The sequence below is a fragment of the Lygodium microphyllum genome, chromosome 15 (assembly GCF_053477565.2).
Source record: "Lygodium microphyllum isolate KBCC chromosome 15, Lygodium_microphyllum_v1.1.10, whole genome shotgun sequence".
NCBI lineage: Eukaryota > Viridiplantae > Streptophyta > Polypodiopsida > Schizaeales > Lygodiaceae > Lygodium > Lygodium microphyllum.
The window spans coordinates 147,188,464-147,195,541 of record NC_141149.1 but is presented as its reverse complement, the minus strand read 5'-3'; positions in this window follow the sequence as shown (position 1 = coordinate 147,195,541).

Here is a 7,078-nt window from a genome sequence, read left to right as displayed (position 1 = left end):
CAAACCAAGCTCGGGAAGTTGGGAAGCCTCGCTCTGATACCAATTGAAAGGTGAGAAGGATTGAAGCTTGCTTGGAAGTGAGCTATGGCAGAAAGCAAGAGCAAGAAGAGAGAGAGACGCAAATGGGAACTCCAACAACCACAATGTGTGGTCGGGCCTTCCTTTATTCAAACTGTCACTAAAAGAACAAAGAATAAGTGACAGTGATGGGCGCCCGGCACCTGCAGTGTGTAGTGGCGGATACTGTCAATGTAGTAATACACGGGCGGTTAGGCGGAGGCGCCTTCACTTTTGTGCCAACCTGCGTACATTCTATATTAGGATCTCATGCATATTAGGATCTCATGAATATGGTCCATTGCATACCTGTTTGTACGAGAAATAGCTGACAAAATCTTCCCCTCTGCACTTGTCACTTTCACAAGGCGATAACCAACGCGCACATATTATCTAGAAAGGCTGTTGCAAATAGTCAATTATGTTAAGGATGGTGTAAGAAATAAACACATTGCAAAATGTAAGGTCCTACAGTTTAGGGCCACTCACATGTGTGTATCTCATTCATCCATATTGTGAGCCAATGGTTACCATTTCAAACATAAAACATGAAATTTGATAAAAAGGCCCAATCTGTGCCACTGATTTCTGCCTCAAAGTCCTCATGCTTCTTTAGCCAATGGGGGTCCCACTCAATTCTAATCATATCATCAACCTCCTTGCACTGGTGTCTTGGAGTCTCTAATGACACTATGAATGTACCCATCCCTCTAACGTACCCATTGCTAAAAAAGGTTTTCGAGAGTTTCTTGTAACTCGATATGACTTGCCTAATTGTAGGCATGGAAACCAAACGACATAATGGGATGGGTGGCAAAGGGATGGATGTCCGCATCTAAATGAGACGATGAAGTAATTAATGTCCAATCAATGTAAAGAAATAAAAACCATAATCTAAATTATGCTGCCATCTCTTGCAAGCACTCACCGTCAATGTTTCCATCTGGTCTTCTATGCATGCTTGCACAATACATTTATCGCAAGACTTGACTATGAGAGCGGTATTGCTAGTCATTTCACCAGCAACGGACTCGATGCTTTGATGGTTGTTGCTTTCCTCGTTCAATATCACTCTCCAATAGTACGAGCTTTCTCTTGCCCTTCCTCACCTACGTCATCGAAGCGTGCCCACCCTCTCCTAATGTCACTCCTTTCCCACATGCAATTGCAACGATTGCTTGTAGCTCCAATGATCGTTTTTGTGTTACTCTTCCTCTCGCTCTTAGAGGGCGACTCCCCCCTTGTGATTGCATGTTGTCGGTGACAATAGCCTGTTTTTCTACTGTAGATCATGGAGGCAAGTCAAAGTCCTTAGGAGACTCGTCCGATCGTCACTCTCTTTCCTACAAACAATAATCTGAAATAGGATAAGAGGGGGAGAAAGAGCAATTGTAACAAAAATCAAGAGAGGAGTTGCTTACTATCTGTTCAATTGGCCATTGCACAATGGTGTTTTCCTCAACGTCAATCTCTGTATTACCTTTGCCGTCGCAGGCCTTCACACCCCTCTGATGCATGATGGTGATAAGAACTCCTACTTGTCTAGGAAGTAAGCTCGGTGAGGGACCGTTTATCGGATTAAACCTTCTGCAGTCCTTTCATTGCCCTCGTAAAGGGTGACATGATCTTGTCTTTTGAAATCAGATTTGGCCATAATAGAGGGGCTTAGGGTTACTTCTTACAAATATATTGATTCCTCAATTTTCTGCCAATGCAATACCAATTTTGTGTGTGTGTGTGTGTGTGTGTATGTGTGAGAGAGAGAGAGAAAGAGAGAGAGAGAGAGAGCGATGGGAAGGAAGAGATGACATTGGGATAAGAGAGTGAGTGAGTGAGAGGCAAATACATGGAGAGAGAGTGAGGGAGAGAAAGACAGACAGAGAGAGGGGGAAGAATGACGAGATAGAGAGATGAAGGAAGGTGGGGATAGATTAATAGAGAGAGAGTGTGTGTGTGTGTGTGGGAGGGAGGGAGGGAGAGAGAGAGAGAGAGAGAGGGAAAAAGCTTGGGATAGAACGGTGAGACAGAGTATGTTTGACTATGTTAGAGAGAGAGGTGTGGAGAGAGAGAGAGGGGGGAGAGACAGACAGAACTGTACTGAGGGTAGGGGACAGAAAATAAGAAGTTGAATTGCAAGGGGAGGGGGATCCTTTTAAAGACAAAGGAGAGAGAGTGAGGGAGGGATAAAGAGGGAGAGAGAGACATACAAAGAGTGGAACGATTTGCAATGTGAAAAGGGGAGGGAATGGAACCATGTTTATAGTACAAAACAACAAAAAGAACTAGCCTAGTGGATAGTCACTTGGCAGTTAAGTGCACTCGAGTGACGACACTACCGGGATGGGTGACTTCCCAATAAGATTTTCCTACAAGCTAGTGGGAGTTTCTCACACACTAGATTGGGATCATTTTTTTGCCAAAGAAGGGGTTGCTAGCAGCCCAATATTTGATGTAGAAAAATATGGCTAGCATCCTTACTTCTCACATCTCTCGTATGCACATCTCCCAATCTCCCTTTCTCCATCACTCACACACACACACACACACACACTCTCTCTCTCTCTCATGCATTTAATGCCCCACTATGTCAAAGTGGTTATATAAGGCCACACACCCCCTTTGACACAACACCTCCCCCTCCCTCAAGTTGTGGATTATTTTCTTAATCTCGCAAGTACATACACATCTCCCTCCTCTCTCTCTCTCTCTCTCTCTCTCTCTCTCTCTCTCTCTCTCTCTCTCATATCTGACACCCGTATCCATACATAGACACACAAACACACACACACACTCTTTCTCTCTCTCATATCAAATATTTTATATATATAGCACTCGCACGCACGCACATGCATGCACACTCTCTATCTCCCTCCCTCTCTCTCTCATGCACACACTTTATATATCCTCCTCTCTCTCTCTCTCTCTCTCTCTCTCTCTCTCTCTCTCTCTCTCTCTCTCTCTCTCTCTCTCTCTCTCTCTCTCCCCACACTAAGTCTTTCAATGACACCCATATCTGACATGAGTATTCGTACATGTGTAGATAGCTTTGGAAATGGATCCAACATCCAATGCTACACCAAATACCAAGGTCTACATATAGGTATCGTGCCTCTTTGCCAAACCTATTATGCACTACACAAAGTAGTTGGTTCCTGATCTTGAAGAAGGAAGACATTTGCAACGGCAATGGCTACCATGTTCTTACTATCACCCATGCAAATGGCCAAATACAAATCACGTCGATCCATTGTAACAATGACCATAAGGCTGCTTAGGTATATGTTATGGATACCTTGGTCTCGCAAGACCATCTTGTCGAACAAGGAAATGGGTCTACATTGCAGCCTTCCCCCACCATAGACCTCACCCAGGGCCCTTATAGCATTGAGAAAACAACAATCATCGTGGAAGCCTCACCACCCCCCCTTGGACATTGAGAAAAAAAAAACCATCCCTATCATGCTTGATGTGGAAGAGGAGGGGATGTGACGATCCTCTTATGATGTAAGTGTGGTTGAGTACATAATGTCTTCGGGGGCCCGACACTGAGTCTTATGTCATTTGCTTTAGAATATGAGTGCTATAGAGTGAGTGGAGGAGATCCCAGTTTTCTATTATGGCAATGTGGCATACGAGCTTCCACCAGCCAAAAGCAGACAATATGCATCCAATGGAGATACCGGTATGGAGCAAAAGTACAATGGCCATTGCTGGACAAAGCCCACATCAACATCGATGACATTCCTTGGTACTGTTCGCCGTAGCAAATGTATGGAGAGCTAGAGTGTCCCAACAGAGATTGTACCAATAGGTTGATTTTTAAATCCCCAAACAAGGTGGCATGGACATGTGCAAGATTCTTCATTCACTCCACTATCATTAAAGTGATTGCAGAGTTGCATGACATAGTTCTAGAACCCTATTGCAAGTAAATTACATTAATCAAGTCCAAATACATGCCATGAAGGTAAACTTAGTACCACCATACCGATTGTTGGAATGTTAGTTGTTGGTCTCAGAAGCCTTGGATGCTTCTATTGTAAGAACCCCCCCATCTTGCTCTCCAAGTGTGAGTGTGCAATGTATAATGTGATGTTAGCAAGGCCAATGTCAAGACTATTTATTCATCAAGGCACACATAACCATGAGGTGCAAAGAGGCACATGTAGAGCTAATGTCAAAGAGGTGCGAAAGATTGTAGAAGAAATGGTAAGAGACTTTAGAGCAGCTAGATCTCAACACCTGCAAATGACTATGGCTAGAAGGCTAGTGATGGGTGCCTTGGTTTGTGAGTAAAGTGTCCCCATGTTCGACACTAAACTCTCGACGATGCTCAAGGAACTCCAACCACTCATTCAGAGGAATAGGTAACATATTATTCCATTCACAACACATTTCAAAATACCTTTAAAAGGCCATGCATATGAAGATCAAAATTTTGTGCATGCAGGCTCAAACACATGGTCTGTGCAACACGCGATGAGAGTGATAAGGAAATGGAATCTTTTCTTCTAAAGTTAAAGCAATGTTGTGCATATAGATTTTTCCATGGTAGCCTATTTCTTGAGCAAGCCGTTGACAATGATAGGTGCTTTATATTCAAAATGTCAACAACAACTGGGCCAGCCTCAGGGGTTGACTTAGTGAATCGTATGCGAAGGAATGGCACTGGGGATCTACGCAATAGCTAGATATGCTTTGACCACGTGCATCGCATTAATGATTGGACTACCATGGCAGCACGTGTATGACCCAAGGTAGTTTCTCTTACCTAATTCTACTGTCACAACACAAACTTAAGTAACATAGTTCTCCTTACTCTCCCATTCCTTTCTTGTGTTTCTGTAGTGTACAAGAGTTGATGACTCTAGCAATATGTGAGATGAAGAAAGAGGATACAAATGCACAAGCTCTTTTTTGGACAAAGATGAATGAGGTGATGGAGAAGTGTGCACACCCAAGCATTGATTTTCAAGGATTCATGGTAGATGAGGTAGCTACCGATTGGAGGGCCATCCACATAGTATTCAATGGTGGCTCGGACAACATAATGCAAGGAAGGGAGAGATCTTGCTTATTTCATTGGAAACAAAGTCTCCAAATAAACACATCACAGTATGTGCACAAGAGTTTTCAAGATGAGCATAAGCGCTTGTGCCATATGTGGAGGTGTGCAATCACGATAGATGATGCAACAATGCAATATCGATTAATTCAGGCTTGTTGGGTCTCAGGGAAAGTTGCAGATTGCAATATACCAGCAATGTATTGTTGGCTTAGTTGGTGGCATATCAAATATCCATGTTAGAGGCGGCACTTTGTCTGGGTAAGACTAGTTCGTCGTAATAGTAGGATGTGATATGTAGTGCATTTGTTTTCTCGCACTCCATACCATCTCGTGTTGTATTTTTGTCCAGGTGGTGGAGGACGTTGCTCATATGCCAACCACAAACTTACCAAAGCCAATGCATGCAAGTTGGTTGGCAAGGGAGGGATTCAAGGGATCTATCAGCTTGTACGATGCATGTGTCAGTGATTTAGCCAATGCTCTACTACAAAGCACAAAACGACATGCATTCATTGGTAGAAAGTTCCATGGTGCAGGACCAAGTGCATAGAAGCTTTTGAGTCGACTACAACAAGGAATCAGCCCCATACCTCAAGCAACGGTAAGGATGGTTGAGGAGGTGGCAAGAGAAATTGAATTACATAAATGTCCTGATTTTCAAGGGAACAATGTGATTGTAGTAAGAAAATGAAAGGTTGATGGAAAAGTGGGGTCCAAGGAAGCCAATGCCTCTCACATGCATGAGTATGTGACCGAAAACATACCTAGAAGAAAGGGTACATGAAAACTAAACTTTGAGGACCCTTTGCCTTCCAACCAATCAAGGGTAGTATCACCAAATTGTTCAGAGGAAATGGTGGTGGAGACAATCCTTCATGACACCATTTGGGCTATAAGAAGAATTCCATCTCACAGTCATGTATAATGCCAAGGATGGTTGGGAGCTAGAGAGGAAAAATGCAAAAAACCTATAAAAAATACGTCACATGGGGTGCTGGCACCTTCATTTTGGGGCATCATGGAGTGGTCTAGCTCAAGAGGAGACGCTAGCAATCAACATGGAATGCAGCGCTAGTTCATGTGGTTTTGTAAATGATAGTGTGGACCATACATGGAACATTTGTTCTTCCATTCAACACGCATTGCCCAAGGTTCCATAAGTATGGCCAATGGCACGAGGCACTAATTTGACCGTAGAAGAAATTCACATATTGGAGAGTGGTGGGTTTGTTTTACAAAAGGCGGATGTTAATGAGGGCTCATGTAGATATCAAAGAGGTGTTTCACAGGCTGCAGGGAAAATGATAGACTCAGTGTTGGCTCTAGATGCAAATGTGAAGGGCCACACAATGGTGAAGGTCTTGAAGCATGAGGTTTTTAAAATAGAGACAACTAATTCAAGTGTCATGCATGAGTGTTATGATGTGCACATTGCAAAGAATCCAACATGTAATTGCCAGGATTTCATAGACTGTGCTACAGAAGGAAAAGCGTATTTGGTATGCAAGCACCTATACTATGTGTACCTCTGAGTGTTTGGGATGGATACAAATGCCAACATGTTTATACACCAACCCACACTCACTGAAGAAAACTTGCACATTGTATTTGGAAGCTGAATTTTTCCAACACCACCTATATAGTGACCAGCAATGTAATGCCAACACTGCCTCTCAACATAACCGCATTTTATTTTGTCGAGAAGCCACGTTATACAATCCATTTGGATGGCAAGCCTTTGGTGAATTGGTCTCTCTTAATTTGACAAGCAAAAGCACATTTCCTAGAGTTAACACAATATAAATGTACATTTGGATTGCTTGTATGAATTGACTTGTATCATATTTGTTGGGGAGAGGAGGGGAAGGGAGAGAGAGGGGGAGAGGAGGGAGCTATCAATGCATTGAAATTAAAGTTCTAAAAACACCGAGTGGCTACCCAAGCATTCACATT